The sequence below is a fragment of the Mustelus asterias genome, chromosome 24, assembly GCF_964213995.1.
Source record: "Mustelus asterias chromosome 24, sMusAst1.hap1.1, whole genome shotgun sequence".
Classification (NCBI taxonomy): domain Eukaryota; kingdom Metazoa; phylum Chordata; class Chondrichthyes; order Carcharhiniformes; family Triakidae; genus Mustelus; species Mustelus asterias.
In genome coordinates, this window is record NC_135824.1 from 20,128,374 (window position 1) to 20,145,824 (window position 17,451).

Consider the following 17,451-nt stretch of genomic DNA (forward strand, 5'->3'; position numbering starts at 1 on the left):
CTGGTTATAAAATTTGGTCGGACCTCCCGAAAATGGTCAACGTGGAGGTTCCCACCAGTTTTCTGGGCAGACAAGTCCCTCCCCCACCACGAACATTAAATCCCAGCCACTGTTTACATTGACCAGCCATTCAATGCCCATTTAGCCCAAATTCCACCCCAATTTCCTGAGGCTGGGGTGTGACCCTAAAGGTCTTGTAGTACCTTAAGCAAGTGATGGGTTTTCATAGGTGAGCTTCAATACCAAGGAACCACTGACTACTTGTCAGGATCATCACACACCTGTCGCCATAAACATAACCAGCAAGGGCCAGAGGATAGTTACAATGAGAAAAGAAATTAGAAACAAAGGAAGATTTAGAAGCATAGAATCCTTACAGTGCAGAAGGAGGCCATTTGGCCCGTCGAGTCTGCACCGGCTCTCTGACAGAATATCTTACCCAGGCTCTCTTCCCTGCTCGATACCCCATACCATCCAACCTACAAATCTTGGGGCAATTCTTTTTACATATGCCAATCCCCCTAATCTGCACATCTTTGGACTGTGGGGGGAAAAGAGAGCACCCGGAGGAAACCCACGCAGACTCAGAGAAGAACGTGCAAACACAAAGACAGTCACCCAAGGCCGGAATTGAACCCAGATCCCTGGCACTGTAAGGCCTAACCACTGTGCCACCATGCCATCCATTTGTTATAGTGCCTTTAAATGACCCTTAGGAAGTCCCAACGTGCTTTACAACCAATTAAACATTTTTGATATATCAGAAAATGCTGAATAAAGTCAACAGGTTTGGCAGCATTTGTGGAGAGAAACAGAGTTAACGCTTTGAGTCTAAATAACCCTTTTATAGAACTGGAGTAGAAATGTACAGAATTATATAGTTGGAAAAGAACGGAGAAAGTGGGGCAGAATAGAAAACCAGGGATAGGACGGGGCAAAGGAGTTATGGACACATTTGTCCTTGACATAAGACAAAGCCGAGTGTCAGTGCCGCCATTAAGGAAAGAAGGGAGTAAACAGCTGCAAAAGGTGAGAAATCAGAATGAGTTGGTGGGAGCGACTGAGCAGCCAGGGACAGGTAGCCAAGTCGGGGAGAGGGTGGGGGCAGGTTGTGTTGGGACAGACCAGGGTGTTGACACATAACTAACAACAGACTACAAAAGGGGGCACCAGAAATGCAAACATTTGCACACAGAAGCTCCCACAAACAGTAATGTGATTTTTGTGCTGCCCATTGAATCCAGGACACTCCCCACCTGCACTTCCCACTGCCTCGGAAAAGCAGCCAGCTTTATCAAGGACCTGACGCACCCCAGACAGTCTCTCTTCCATCTTCTTCCATCGGGAAAAAGATACTAACGTCTGAGGCCATGTGCCAACCGACACAAGAATTCGAACAAAGAACAGTACAGCACAGGAAACAGGCCCTTCGACCCTCCAAGCCTGTACCGCTCATTGGTCCAACTAGACCATTCGTTTGTATCCCTCCATTCCCAGACTGCCCATGTGACCATCCAGGTAAGTCTTAAACGATGCCAGCGTGTCTGCCTCCACCACCCTACTTGGCAGTGCATTCCAGGCCCCCACCACTCTCTGTGTAAAAAAGAATAGCTTCTTCCCTGCTGCCATCAGACTTTTGAATGGACCTACCTTGTATTAAGTTGATCTTTATCTACACCCTAGCTATGACTGTAACACTACATTCTGCACCCTCTCCTTTCCTTCTCTTCCTTCTCTATGAATAGTATGCTTTGTCTGTATAGCGCACAAGAAACAATACTTTTCTCTGTATGCTAATACATGTGACAATAATAATTCAAATCTTCTTCACAACAGTGCCCTGGGATCTTGAATGTCCACCTGAGAGATGGGTGTTTAATGACCCATTTGAAAGAGGGATTGGCCTCTGGTCTCCTCTCCAAGCAAGGATGGGGAAGAGGTAAGCAGCAACACCTCCTGAGGTTAGCTCACAATCCAAACTGGTTGCTCCAACTTGGAAGAACACAGGGTCTTTGGCTGAGTTACTCAGCGACTGCTCACCAAGCCGTCAGGGGAGCACAATTATTTTTAATATATTAATGTATGTCTCCTTTCTCCTTGCCATGGGGTTAGATGCAAAATCACAAAGCAACTCACGGAATCTGCAAAGCAGCGGTTTCCCTCAAGACTTAATCAAGAAACTTTTGGAAATACTTTCTTCCTGAACTTCAAAACTGTAAATAATCTGCACCTGACACTCTCCAACAAGTACAATTTTTTTTAAATCACCACAGACCCGACTCAAATAACTCCAAAAAAAATTAACTATTTGTTTTACAGTAACCAGCTCCCTACTTGTACAAAGGCTCTTGGTTACGAAATTAAATGGACTCACAGTAATTTTCTGACAGGAATGGGTTGGAAAAGCGACATGCCCGGGGGGAATTGGCACCGAGACTAACTGCACAGTGTGTGCAGCCTGCTCCGGGATCAAAGGCAGAGCCGCAGCTGCTGCTGCTCCAACTGCCTCAGCTCGAGAGGGGGAGCGGGAACCGCCCCAAACTGTCTGATCCTTGCTGCAGGAGCCCACAGCTGGCAGCTGTGCTGAAGGCAGGCTCTTGTATGTTTATCCCTAAGCAGTCTCAGCCAGCACCCACTCACCCCAGACACAGGAGATAAGTTTATTTTTTTAAATTTACTTGGTATTGTCACACGTAGGCTTACATTAACACTGCAATGAAGTTACTGTGAAAATCTAAAGTATTGGGGCAGCACGGTGGCACCGTGGGTTAGCACTGCTGCTTCACAGCGCCAGGGTTCCAGGTTTGATTCCCGGCTTGGGTCACTGTCTGTGTGGAGTTTGCACGTTCTCCCCGTGTCCGCATGGGTTTCCTCCAGGTGCTCCGGTTTCCTCCCACATTCTGAAAAACGTGCTGGCTCGGTGCATTGACCCGAACAGGTGCCGGACTGTGGCGACTAGGGGAATTTCACAGTAACTTGATTGCAGTGTTAATGTAAGCCTACTTGTGACACTAATAAATAAGCTTTAAACTTTTTATAAGTTAAAGTTAATTTATTAGTCACAAGTAAGGCTAACACTGCAATGAAGTTACTGTGAAAATCTAAAGTTTAGAAAGTTTGTTTATTTATTAGTGTCACAAGTAGACTTACATTAACACTGCAATCAAGCTACTGTGAAAATCCCCGAGTGGCCACACTCCGGCGCCTGTTCGGGTACACTGAGGGAAAATTTAGCACGGCCAATGCACCTAACCAGCACGTCTTTCGGACTGTGGGAGAAAACTAGAACACCCGGAGGAAACCCATGCAGACAATGTGCAGACTGTGCACCGATAGTGAACCAAGCTGGGAATCGAACCTGGGTCCCTAGAGCTGTGATACAGCAGTGCTGATCACTGTGCCGCCCTATCGCCCTATTGTTTCCTTGTCAACTTTACACATCACACCCATCTAAAACACCAGACCTTCCCTCTCTTTTGGGGGGGGGGGATCACACATTTTGGGGATGGCACCAAGTTGCCAATGATATGGAGGCAGACCAACGAAGATCCGACTAGCGTTGACTGTCTGTGTGGAACTTGCACATTCTCCCTGTAGAATCATAGAATCCCTACAGTACAGAAGGAGGCCACTTGGCCCATCGAGTCTGTACTGACAAAAATCCCACCCAGGCTCTATCCCCCTAACCCCACATATTTACCCTGCTAATCCCCTGACACTAAGGGTGAGATTTTCTGACCGTGCTTGCCCCAAGACTGGAAATTCCCACCCAAGGTCTCTAGACCTTTGCAAGGTTTGGCCCCCGCCCGCTATAATTCCCGTGGCAGACGGGACGGGAAAATTCCACCCCAAGAGTCAATTTAGTACGGCCAATCAACCTAACCTGCACATCTTTGGAGAAAACTGGAGCACCCAGAGGAAACCCACGCAGATTCAGGGAGAGTGTGCTGACTCCGCACAGACAGTCACCCAAGGCCGGAATCGAACCGGGGTCCCTGGTGCCGTGAGGTGCTAACCATTGTGCGACCGTGCTACCCATGGAGACCAACCAACAAAAATCCTCTGAGGAAGTGTGCTGGTATAGTGGGTAGCACTGCTGCCTCACACGCCAGGAACCCGGGTTCGATTCCGGATTCCACCCACAGGCTTGGGTGACTGTGTGAAGTTTGCACGTTCTCCCCATGTCTGCGTGTGTTTGCTCCGGTTTCCTCCCACAGTCGAAAGCTGTACAGGTTAGGTGGATTTGTCATGCTAAATTATTCCGTAGTGTCCCAAGATGTGTAGGTTAGGCAAATTATCAGGGTACATACCATGGGATTATAGTGATAGGACAGTGGTGGCCTGGGTAAGAGGCTCTTGTGGAGTGTCGGTGCGGATTGGATGGGCTGAATGGCCTCTTTCTGCACTATAGGGATTCTATGATTCTAAGAGTCATCCAAACGTTAGCTCTGTTATCTCTCCACAGATGTTGTCAAACTTGCTGAGATTTTCCAGCATTTTCTGCTTTTGTTTCAGATTCCAGCATCCGCAGTAATTTGCTTTCAACAAAAATCCTCTGTCCACCTTACTGTTCCCCATTTAGTTGATTTTCCTGTCTCTTATAAAACAGCGGGTGGCTTCATCTTTTTGAGAGGTCGGGAGATTGAAGAGGTAAAGCGAAGGGTCATTACCTGCCGAGGCTGATCATTGCCTGAAAATGCATATTTTAGACAAATATTGACAACACTTGCGAATATAACTGAGTATGAGTACAGGGGTAAACTATTGATGCGGGAGGTTTACCAGAAGCCAAGAACGTGTTTGCATGTTTGAAGGCCATTATTACACACTTGACTTCACATCAGTAACACCAGGGGCAATGTTTCACTTTGCAATCTCATAACTTAACTGCAAAAAAAAAATCGCATTGGTGTGTTTCACAACTGACTTCAAAGTGTCCGAGGTGTAGAATTGGAAGAATGCACCACCAGTCGGCAGTGGTCATCATTTGTGATGTGGATGTACCCAGGACAATTTTGCAAAATTGACATGATTAGTCATGTAACTATTTACTGAATGCAAAGAAATTACTGAAACCAGCTTTAATGTGAATGTGTGATGGATACATCCTTAGGTGGGTGGGAAAATGAGATCAATTTTTAACAAAAGGGTTGAACTGAATTCACCATGCTGCTAAATTTCTGACCTTGACGCATTCTCACATATGAGCTCCAGGGTACCTGTGTTCCTGATCATTTGTTTACCCAAAATAATTTGTCGGTGTATACATTATACATGGGGGCTAGCTAGTTTAGATGGTGAACGTGTGGTTCGGAATAAATGCCAACAGTGCGGGCTCAATTCCTGTTCTGTCTGAAGTAGACTTGGGACCTGCCTCCTTGTCCTGCCCCCGAGATTGGAAGGTATTGATAAACCACCATTGACGGAAAAAGCCGAGTAAATAGCTCAGGATTGGGCATCAGCAGCCAATGAGCTAAGGACCTATCTTCGGGCAGAACACATACAGAATAGAATGGAATATATTATGCATGTGTAGAAACTTCTGCATTAGTTATTAGTGCGGGCTGCATAACTGGATCACGAGTTTGAAAACTGCACTATTTATTATACACCCAACTGAGTAAAAAGTCTACCGGGCACTTGTTTTCTCAAGTTTTAAAATTTAACCTTTTCAAAACAACTCTGATGGCCAACTTCACCTACTGTGCTGTAACATTCTATGATTCACCCTCACATTGATTGACGCAGACACGCACAATAGATTTGACCTCTGGCTCACACTGAGTGAATTAATCCCAGTGAAAGGTTTCCATAGCCTTCGACATCCCTTGCCATGTCGGGAAATAGGTGCATGTCTGAGGAGAGGGATGAGGAAAGGAAAGGGAGGAAAGTGGGGGTAGGAGCGGGGGCACAGGTGGAACTGGTATTGACAGCAGTTCAAAGGGGCCTATGTTTCCGAAGGGGTTTTTTGATTCCTGCTGGAAGTGCACGTGATGAATGCTGAGAGCGAGGATAGGATCATACTCCGCATTGATAATCAGTCAAGTACAGAGCTGAACAATCAGAACTTACAACGTGAACAATCCCAATCCATTGGGGCGGCATGGTGACACAGTGGTTAGCACTGCTTCCTCACAACCAGAGACCTGGGTTCGATTCCCAGCTTGGGTCATTGTCTATGTGGCGCTTGCACATTCTCCCCATGTCTGCGTGGGTTTCCTCTGGGTGCTCCAGTTTCCTCCCACACTCCAAAGATGTGCAGGTTAGGTGTATTGTCCATGCTAAATTCTCCCTCAGTGTACCCGAAAAGGTGCCAGAATGTGGGATTTTCACAGCAACTTCACTGCAATGTTAATGTAAGCCTACTTGTGACTAATAAATAAAATTTACTTTACTTTTATTGAACGTGACTATTTCACCTGTAGGGTCAATGCATCTAAGCAGGAATGGAAAGGTTAGGTGAAGGAAACTGGATGTGCAGGTTAGGTGGATTAGCCATGGTAAATATAAATGTATGGGGTTACTGGATAAGGTGGGGGAGGGGGAGTTGGATGCTCTTTCAGAGAATCAATGCAGATTAGGTGGACCAAATGGCCTCTTTCTGCACTGTAGAGGTTCTGTGGTTCTATGGAGAGCTGGCACAAACACAACAGGTCAAATGGACTTCATTTGTGCTGTAACCACTCTATGATTCTATGAAGTTTCTGCTGCCTAGCAATAAGATTGGCATCTCAATGTGACAGTTGGTAGTAGTACCTTTGCTAGCCTGTGGATTAGAGGCCCAAAAGCCCATCTTAGTGTGTGTGCACATTGTTAATTTTGGCACTCCAGTGTAGTATTCAGGCCAATTTTTACAGATGCACCACAGAAAGCATCCTTTCTGGTTGTATCACAGCTTGGTATGGCTCCTGCTCTGACCAAGACCGCAAGAAACTACAAAGGGTTGCGAACGTAGCCTAGTCCATCACACAAACAAGCCTCCCATCCATTGATTCTGTCTGCACTTCCCGCTGCCTCGGAAAAAGCAGCAAACATAATCAAGGACCCCATGCACCCCAGACATTCTCTCTTCCAACTTCTTTCATCAAGAAAAGGATACAAAAGTTTGAGATCACGTACCAACCGACTCAAGAACAGCTTCTTCCCTGCTGCCATCAGACTTTTGAATGGACCTACAGTATATTAAGCTGATCTTTCTCTACACCCTAGCTATGACTGTAACACTATATATTCACCCTCTCCTTTCCTTCTTACCTATGTATTCTATGAATGGTATGTTTGTCTGTATAGCATGCAAGAAACAATTTTTTTTACTGTATACTAATACATGTGACAATAATAAATCAAATCAACAAATCAAATCAATCAAAATCAAACCAAAAATAAAATCAAAATCAAACCAAAATAAAATCAAAATTAAGAATCAGTGCTGCATTGTCACTGAGGCTGTTCAACAGATGAGGCTTTACATTGACATTTTGACCTCCCTTTCTGGAGATTCAGGCCACTATTTGAAAAGGGCAAATTAATTCATTATTCACCTCATTACTCTTTATCAACTGTTTACTAGTGTGGAATTGGTGGTCCCAATTACATTGCATCAGGAGCTCACTGTCTAAATTGTTTGAAACATTTGCGTAATGTGACAGCTATGTAAATATAAAGTATATATATTGGTCACAAGTAGGCTTACATTGACACTGCAATGAAGTTACTGTGAAAATCCCCTAGTCGCCACACTCTGTTCGGGTACACTGAGGGAGAATTTAACATGGCCAATGCAACATGTCTTTCGGACTGTGGGAGAAAACCAGCGCACCCGGAGGAAACCCACGTAGACACGGGGAGAACGTGCAGACGCTGCACAGACAGTGACCCAAGCCGGGAATCGAAACCCGGGTCCTTGACGCTGTGAGACAGCAGTGCTAACCACTGTGCCACCGTTGAATTTTCTTCTATTCTTTCAGTCTGTACATTTCTGTTGTAAGGCACAAAAATTTGCCTACAACCAAAGCACAAAAGGCTCCGGAAGTAAAAATAGGTGGAAAATTAGGTAAATTTACTGCACAAAATATCAATCTAAAGGTACACGACCAGCAATACTAACACTCTGTGTCTCCACTTGTAAGTATAATGAGAAGGGGTTAAAGTTATTGGACAAAAAAGGAAGGAGTATAACAGATAAGCCACATTCTAGGATCAGTTGTGTTTCTTTTTGATCAATATTGCAGGGTTTTTTTTCATTTGCAGACTTCCAACAATAGATTCACAATCTTGTACTTATGGTTCTCTGAGCAGCAGGAGTCCTGGTAATAATTCTGAATCAATAAAGGTACACGTACTAGAGGGAAGAACAAAGAATAAAAAACTACTAATAGGGGGAACATCAATTTTTACTGAGGCAGATTTCAGTCTCACAGGTTTTCTGTTTGCCTCTGTCAATATTTTCAGGTTTTGAACTCGATACTCTCTCAGGTTTAGAGATTCCAGTTTCTCCCGCAAGTGGACCTCACATTCCTTCTGTTCTAGAAGGAATTTTTGATTGCCCAGTGTCTAGATTGACAGCATTGTGGTCCAGGGAATCACAACATTGTACCTTTGTTCCAAGTATCAGCTATTGAAATATTGCAGGGGCACCATATATATATATTCCTCTCCCTTTCGAGAAAAGTACACTCCCTAAATGAAACTTGACGTCAAACCAGCAAACTGGTTTAGTTACATAAAATCCACAAATAAACAGAATTTCTGACATACCTTGTTTTGTGAAAATATCAACCAAGGAGCAATCGTATGCCTTGGCTGTACGTGTTCTTTCAAGCTTTCTTCTCTTTCAAAGCCTCCCACTCTGTTACAGGCAGTTGCCATTCACTCATCCATTTTAACTTACTGAGAGAGAGAAAGAGTGAGAGTTCTCTGTCCCTTAAATCTGTGATGAATGGGATGCTTGGCTCACTGAGCTAGCAGCCACTGAGGGCATCAAATTGAATCCACCCTGAAAACTACAGGAAACAACATTTATTGTTGAATTAAGCCCAGATGACCAAGTCACCACATTGACATCTTTAAAATGATTCAGATTGTGACGTGGTAATGAACATGAAACTGTATTCAGCAGTATTACTCCAGCACAGAAGAAGGCCATTCAGCCCATTGTGTCAAGAACAATCCAGTTGGTCCTGTTCCCCCAGAGCCCTGCAAGTACTCTTTTCAGGTGAGCATCCAAAGTTCCCTTTTGAACATCATGATTGAGTCTGCCTCCACCGCACTCTAAGCAGTGTATTCCAGATCTTAACCACTTGCTGTGTAAAAAAGCTTTCCCTTGTGTCGCTGTTGGTTCTTTTGCCAATCGCTTTAAATTGGTATCCTCTGGTTCTAGATCCTTCTACCAATGGGTTGAAGCTAAAAGCCCATTAATATACAATAGGAGATAGACGGTGGTCTTTCACACTTAACTTGTGGACAATTGGTCTCGTCAGCTTTTCCTTGTTGAATTGCAAACCTGGCGACATGGAGTCCAGGGGTGGAATTTTCGTCCCACCCGCCAAGGGAATCGTACTGGGTGGGACAGGAACATGCAAAGGTCCGTTGACCTTGGGGCAGGATTTTTTGATCTTGGGGTGAGCGTGGCCAGAAAATCCCACCATGGGAGTCCATTGTGTTTTGAGTAAGCTTCAAACAATGGCAGGCGTGAATTCCGCAGATATGGGATGTCAATTCTAGGCAGAGCTCCCCACCCATGGTTATTCAAATTGGAACTTTCCAAAAGCTTGATAGTCTATGTTCAGCAGGCAAAGGTCACCATAGCCATCTTAACAGTTCATCAGTGTCCATTTTGAAGCAAATCTGGCAACTCCAGAAGGTTCTACAGTCCTTGTATAAAGTTATGAATATGACACCTTTATTGCCTAAGGATGATGTGTTCTTAATGCAGCCAAACAGATTGATATCAATGTGTCAGTCTTTCTAACACACGCCACGGGCAGGCGGGGAGAGCAGGAGAAAATCTTGCATAGTCACCTGATGGAAGGAACATTGGAACCTCTACCATCTCAATCCATAGCTCCAGCCTATAACATGCATGTAAAGGTTCATGTTGCCACAGTAACTCAAGAGTCTCCTAGTGAACTGTAATGCAATAGGAAGAAGTGCTATCTCCAATATTACCATCCAACTCCAGCTGTGAAAGTACAAATTTGAACTACTCTTCTCCACAGTCGAGACCTGATTTCCCACTTTGTAACATGAAGCAAGTTCTGCAAATTATCTCCCAACCTGCCATCGTACCTTCGGCAGAATATTAGCAGAAACTCAGGGGAACGGATAGCAAACATTCATTTTGTTGGGGGGAGGGGGGGCGGGGAGGGGGCATTGTGGGGGGGAGCTGGGGGTGGGGTGGTAGGTGTTGGGGGGAGGTGGGGGGTCGGGTGGTAGGTGTTGGGGGGAAGTAATTGCAAATTCCTGCCAAACTTACAAAGGAGAAACCTTTTGGAAATTCTACCCCTTAGTTTTAAGCTGCAGAATCTGGCAATATTTAGCATTGACATATGGAATAAATATGATGTTTGAATCTCTCTGTTTCTTTCGTGGTCAATTAGACCGGCCAGATAGAGTCAATATGGAAGAGTTGATTAAGAAGACAATAAAACAAGACTTGGAATTCCTACAGTGCGGAACGAGGTCATTTGGCCCATCTAGCCTGCACTGACAACAAGCCCATCCAAGCCCTATTTACCCTGCTAATCCCCCTGACAATAAGGGTCAATTTGGCCTGGCCAATCCACCTAACGTGCACATCTTTGGAGTGTGAGAGGAAACTGGAGCACCTGGAGGAAACCCACGTAGACACGGGGAGAATGTGCAAACTCCACACAGAGAATGACCCGAGGCTAGAATTGAACCTGGGTCAGTGGCGCTGCGAGGCAGCAGTGCTAACCACTGTGCCCTGGTGCCGCCCAAATGTCCATCAATAATCTGAGCATTTCAGTCCCATCAAAGAACCAGCTTGTCATGTTTCAATCCTTGACTTTCTGGGCCCTTGTACACATTTTCACCACCATTTATGTCTGGCCTTTATTTTGAACAACCTATATTTGGTCGGTATATTACATTTATTTCACTTTAGCTACCACCATAGCAACTCAAGCTTGTTCCCAACATTCTTAACAATCAAATTTCAGAGTAACTTCATTGCAGTGTTAATGTAAGCCTTACTAATAAATAAACTTCAAAGTTTAACTTTTAAATCTGTGAGCAAGCCTGCATCTGTCATGGACTGAAGCTTAGTTTGATGCACATTGTGAATGTTGTGTGGTTTGGATTAACAATCTATACTTTTACAGCGGGGTCACACCAAATATAATGGGATTACTGACTGTACGCTTCTGATCTCTCAAACAGACAGAAAAGCGCCACACTGGCAAACTGCACAATGAATTCTTTGCTACGAGAAAGAAATACAAGAGTTATTTCCCCAGACAGGTGCTCCAAGTGAGGAGCAGCGTGGATCATGTCTTTAGTCATTAGGAAGAGGGGGATGTTTGGCTTTTGAAATGCAGCAGTACCACATGTCCTATCTGGCTCCCTGTAGTCACATGACTTCTGCCATGAGGGATGCTCTCCGTAGGCTGCCATTTTACGTGAGTTCAATAAAGACTTACACTGAGAAAGTACCGCAATCTTTGAACTCGCAGCACAGCGTTTATCTGCAGTGCTGCCCAGGAAATTGCGGACCCAAATAACTAAATATGGAATAAAGAGCAGGCATAAGTGATCTTGATGCTTTCGGATTGTTGCAAAACCCCAACTGCTTTGTTCAGGTCCTCTCGGGAAGAAAACCTGCCGCCCACGCCCAACCTGGACTATACTCGACTCCAGCCCCTCGCCAACATGGTTGGCCCATATTCCTTCTCTAAAGTGGCCATAGAGGCAACAAATCATTGACTTAAATGGATGGGACATAAAGGCCTGTAGCTGCCCCCCACTTGTCAAGCCAGTGCTCCATCCAAGTGTCCAGACAGATATGCTGAGGCAGAAAAAAATCCCCCCCAGTGGCACAGTGATTAGCACTGCTGCCTCACAGCGCCAGGGACCTGGGTTCAATTCCGGCCTTGGGTGACTGTCTATGCAGAGTTTGCACATTCTCCCCATGTCTGCGTGGGTTTCCTCCGGGTGCTCCGGTTTACTCCCACAGTCCAAAGATGTGCAGGTTAGGTGGATTGGCCATGTTAAATTGTTCCTTAGTGTCAGGGGGATTAGCAGGGTAAATACGTGGGTTTATGGGGATAGGGCCTGGGTGGGATTGGTGTCGGTGCAGACTGGATGGGCCGAATGGCCTCCTTCAGCATGGCAGGGATTCTATGAAAACGGAAGTTTAATTTCCTCTGGTACTTTCAACTGTTTTCCAACATTTCGGAACACTAAGGGTGCTTTTTTTAAATCAAGTGCTTTTAGATTAAAGGAACATGGCCCCTTCCCAGAGACCGAATTGGATGTACGGGTTTCCAGTGAACTAAGGAATTCTTTATCTTCAGCATCACAGCAAGGCAGTAACAAGGTAAGACTCTCCAGTTGTATGGAGTTGCTGATTTTCTGAAGATCCAGGACTCAGTCACAAAACTTCCGTTGGCTGTGATTTACCTGTATTCAAATAAAGGATTTGCCATTGCTTCATTGTTTTGAGTTGCCACAAATACACATCTTCAACGACCTCAACAGGAAGGATTTCCGCTCTCACTCAGATTGTGTGGCAACATATGGAGGATCTGACATACCAACATCAGATAGGTGTCATGATGCATTCAACGTTTAGCCCTCCCTCACCTTCCCAGTGAAACAAAGTAAAGTAGTTTATTTATTAGTCACAAGTAGGCTTACATTAACACTGCAATGAAGTTACTGTGAAAATCCCCGAGTCGCCACACTCCGGCACCTGTTCGGGTACACTGAGGGAGAATTTAGCATGGCCGATGCACCTAACCAGCCCATCTTTCAGATTGCGGGAGGAAACCGGTGCACCCGGAAGAAACCCACGCAGACACGAGGAGAACGTGCAGACTCCGCACAGACAGTGACCCAAGCTGTGAATCAAACCCGGGTCCCTGGCGCTGTGAGGCAGCAGTGCTGACCACTGTGGCACCGAGCCGCCCTTGGCTACTCTTGTGCATCTCCTGGGGCCTCCCTGGGAGTGTGCTGAGGCCCGGGGTGATACCAATGGCTTTGAGTGATGGAGCCCAGAAATCGAGAGTGCTCACCTGAAAAGAGCAATGTTGGATGAACTGCCGCAAAGGTAAAAGAAGCCACACAGCTTAAAGGGAGACCAGGTCTGGAGAGTTGTCCAATGGGCAGGGCAAGCAGAGAGACAGCCAGTTCCCAACCTTGCGATTGCTGCAACTTCCACTCGCAATGTGGCTGTCGATGAAAATCCACCACTGACAGCACTCCTATTTCGATTTAGCAGATTTCCCAACGGCTCACGTTTTGGGTAATCATCTACTAACTGCTCAGTCATTTGAATTTGCACAAGGCTGTTGGAAAATAGCACACAGCCCCCCGGAACTCCTCTTCACAGAGGTACAGTAAAGTATTTATTGTAAACAAAACACAGAAAGGCAAAGCTATGGAAACAGTGGGTAGTTTTAACTAGATTAACTGCAACACATTATGTATTGTAAATACTGGATCTGTGAGGAGATCATTGGCCTTCAGTGACGAATGTGATCACACGCGAGTTCTAGTGATGAACATAGAACAGTACAGCACAGAACAGGCCCTTCAGCCCACGATGTTGTGCTGGGAGCTTTATCTGAAACCAAGATCAAGCTATCCCATTCCCTATCATCCTGGTGTGCTCCATATGCCTATCCAATAACCGCTTAAATGTTCCTAAAGTGTCTGACTCCACTATCACTGCAGGCAGTCCATTGCACACCCCAACCACTCTCCGAGTAAAGAACCTACCTCGGACATCCTTCCTATATCTCCCACCATGAACCCTACAGTTATGCCCCCTTGTAATAGTTCCATCCACCCGAGGAAATAGTCTTTGAATGTTCACTCTATCTATCCCCTTCATCATTTTATAAACCTCTATTAAGTCTCCCCTCAACCTCCTCCGCTCCAGAGAGAACAGCCCGAGCTCCCTCAACCTTTCCTCATAAGACCTACCCCCCAAACCAGGCAACATCCTGGTAATCTATGACATATATGAGCAAGGGTGAAGCATGCTGCTCCTATATCTTATGGTTTTACGGACTTATGAATGTCAACATTTTACTTTGAAAATGCACTCTCACCAAGAGCAATTGTCACACATGTAGATACTTGACATGTAGAACTTTTAAATGGTTATAGAGGGGAACAATTTAAAGTTAAACATTCTTCCTGGTGGAGATATTATTCCTCTCATTATAGACCTGTGATCACTTGGCATTTTTGGGAGTCAGTGGATTAATATCATTCCAGCTCTGGATGATAGCTATGTTGTCGGTAGCAATGTTCAGGCACCGCTGAACAGCATAGAAAATTTTCAAGCTAGATTCCCCCAATACTCAGGAGCAGAAAAGATGTTAATTTTGATGCCTTTGCATATTGTTGCTGACTGTGGGACCGGGAGCTGCAAATCACCTTCATAACCTGGTTTACTAAAGAGGTAGAGACGTGATACAGTTTCTGTCACATAAACCCACAGTATCATATTGGAAAGAATCTCCTGTGCTATACAACACGGGGAGACAATGGTCCACTGGTGTTCTCGCTGGACTATTAATCCAGAAACTCAGTTAATGTTCTAGGGACCCGGGTTCGAATCCCACCATGGCAGATGGTGGAAATTGAATTCAACAAAAAATGTCTGGAATTAAGAATTTACTGATAGCCATGAAAAGATTGTCGGAAAAACCCATCTGGTTCACGATTGTCCTTCAGGGAAGGAAACCTGCCGTCCTTCCTTGGTCTGGCCTACGTGTGATTTCACACTGACAGCAATGTGGTTAACTCTGAACTGCCCCCAGTTCAAGGGATGGACAATAAATGCTGGGCTTGCCAGTGATGCCTACACCCCATGGAGGAATTTGAAAAGAACACAAACCACCGACACACAGTGTCAGTAGTTGCACCATCTACAAGATGCACTGCAGTAACTCATTAAGGCTCCTTCGACAGCACCTTCCAAACCTGTGACCTCTACCACCGAGAAGGACAAGGGCTCAAAGAAACCCTACAGTGCAGAAGGAGGCCATTCGGCCCATCGAGTCTGCACCGACCACAATCCCACCCAGGCCCTACCCCCACATATTTACCCGCTAATCCATGCATCCCAGGACTCTAAGGGGTAATTTTTAACCTGGCCAATCAACCTAACCCGCAAATCTTTGGACTGTGGGAGGAAACCGGAGCACCCGGAGGAAACCCACGCAGACATGAGGAGAATGTGCAAACTCCACACAGACAGTGACCCGAGCCGGGAATCGAACCCGGGACCCTGGAGCTGTGAAGCAGCAGTGCTAACCACTGTGCTACCGTGCCGCCCAGAGGAATGGGAACATCACCGCCTGCAAGTTCCCCTCCAAGTCACACACTGTGGTAAACCACTGTTATCTGTGCTGGTTAACCACTGTTAGTTAGTATTTATTATTACCTGTGTATGTGGCACATCCCTGTCGGTTCCGCCCAAGACTCCTCCCCCTGGTCCGGGTATAAAGGCGGTGGCTCCTCCCCCTAGCCTTCAGTACAGACCAGATCACCGACAGGGATGGCTCCAAGTTCTTGCTAATAAAAGCCTATTTGTCTTGCTCACAACTAGTCTTGACTCGATTGATAGTGTATCACACACCATTCTGACTTGGGAGAAAATCACTAATCCTCCACTGTCACTGGGTCAAATTCCTGGCTCTCCCACACTAACAAGCACTGTGGCTGTGAGGCCAGCCAGCACCATACGAACTACAACAGTTCGAGAAGGTGGCTCACTGCCACCTTCTGTAGGCAGTTAGGGACAGGCGATAATGTTTTTAAATCATAGAATCCCTACAGTGCAGAAGGAGGCCGTTCGGCCCATCTGGTCTGCGCCGTCCACAATCCCACCCAGGCCTCTTCCCGTAACCTCACATATTTACCCTGCTAATCCCCTGACACTAGGGGCAATTTAGCTTGGCCAATCCCGCACATCTTTGGACTGTGGGAGGAAACTGGAGCACTCGGAGGAAACCCACGCAGACACGGGGAGAACGTGCAAACTCCACACAGACAACGACAGGGACCTGGGTTCGATTCCCAGCTTGGGTCAAAGTGAGGCAGCAGTGCTAACCACTGTGCTACTGTGCCAGCCTATTTTACTCACTCATGGAAGGTGGACTTCGCCGACAGGGCCGGCCCATCCTCTAATTACCCTTGAAGTGAATGACTTGTTAGGCCATTCCAAAGGGAACTTAAGAGTCAAGCCACATTGGTGTGGATCTGGAGTCACCTGGAGGCCAGAGCAGGTAAGGTCAGCCGATTTCCTCCCTGAAAGGACATGAGTGAACCAGATGTTTTTTGTTACGACAGTGGTTTCATGATCATCACTCGACTTTTAATTCCAGATTTTTTGATTGAATTAAAATTTCACCTTTCAATCTGGGTCCCCAAAGCATTACCCTGGATATTGCTGGATTCCGAGTCCAGTGTCAATCCCACTGCGCCACCACTCCCACCCCCCACCCCCGCCATGAATAAGGAAATAAGCATTTTAAAAGCACGATCGAGTGATGTACTCAGCAATAAGCTCCTCACAGACATAAAAGCAAAATACTGCGGATGCTGGAATCTGAAACAAAGATGGAAAATCTCAGCAGGTCTGACAGCATCATAGGATCCCTCGGATCTATCTTCTTTCAGACAACTGATGTCCCATGTCTTTCAGTGAATCGTAGAATCCCTACAGTGCAGAAGGATGCCATTCGGCCCATCGACTGTGCACCAACCACAATCCCACTCAGCCCCTATCCCCATAACCCCATGTATTTCCCCCGCTAATCCCCCTGAGACCAAGCGGCAATTTAGCAGGGCCAATCCACCTAACCTGCACATCTTTGGACTGTGGGAGGAAACTGGAGGAAACCCACGCAGACACGGGGAGAACGTGCAGACTCCACACAGACAGTGACCTGAAGCCGGAATTGAACCCGGGTCCCTGGCTCTGTGAGGCAGCAGTGCTAACCTCTGTGTGCCACCGTGTCGCCCGTGTGGAGAGAGAATGGAGCCAACGTTCCGAGTCAGGATGGCCCTTTGTCAGAGCTGTTCCTCACAGATGCTCAGTTTGGGCTCCAGCAGGACCGCTCAGTCCCTGTCCAATATGAATCCAGGAGAGAGTGACTACCCCTGTCATCCAGTCCGTCTTATCCAATCAAGCATGGAGCAAACAGCCCTCACAATAGGGGGTCAAAGCCACACGGGGGGGTGGCCATACATGTC

The 17,451-nt window shown here is 46.1% G+C and overlaps 1 protein-coding gene across 1 annotated transcript in view; it reads right to left on the reverse strand.

The window, feature by feature from the left end:
• The window catches only part of LOC144511255 (WD repeat-containing protein 72-like), a 294,675-nt gene extending 281,298 nt beyond the window's left edge, over positions 1 to 13,377 (reverse strand). Inside the window, exon 1 of the mRNA XM_078241380.1 lies at positions 13,254 to 13,377. The gene's annotated coding sequence lies outside the window, so the exon portion shown is untranslated. The remainder of the gene's footprint in view (positions 1 to 13,253) is intronic.
• Between the last annotated feature and the right edge of the window lie 4,074 nt (positions 13,378 to 17,451).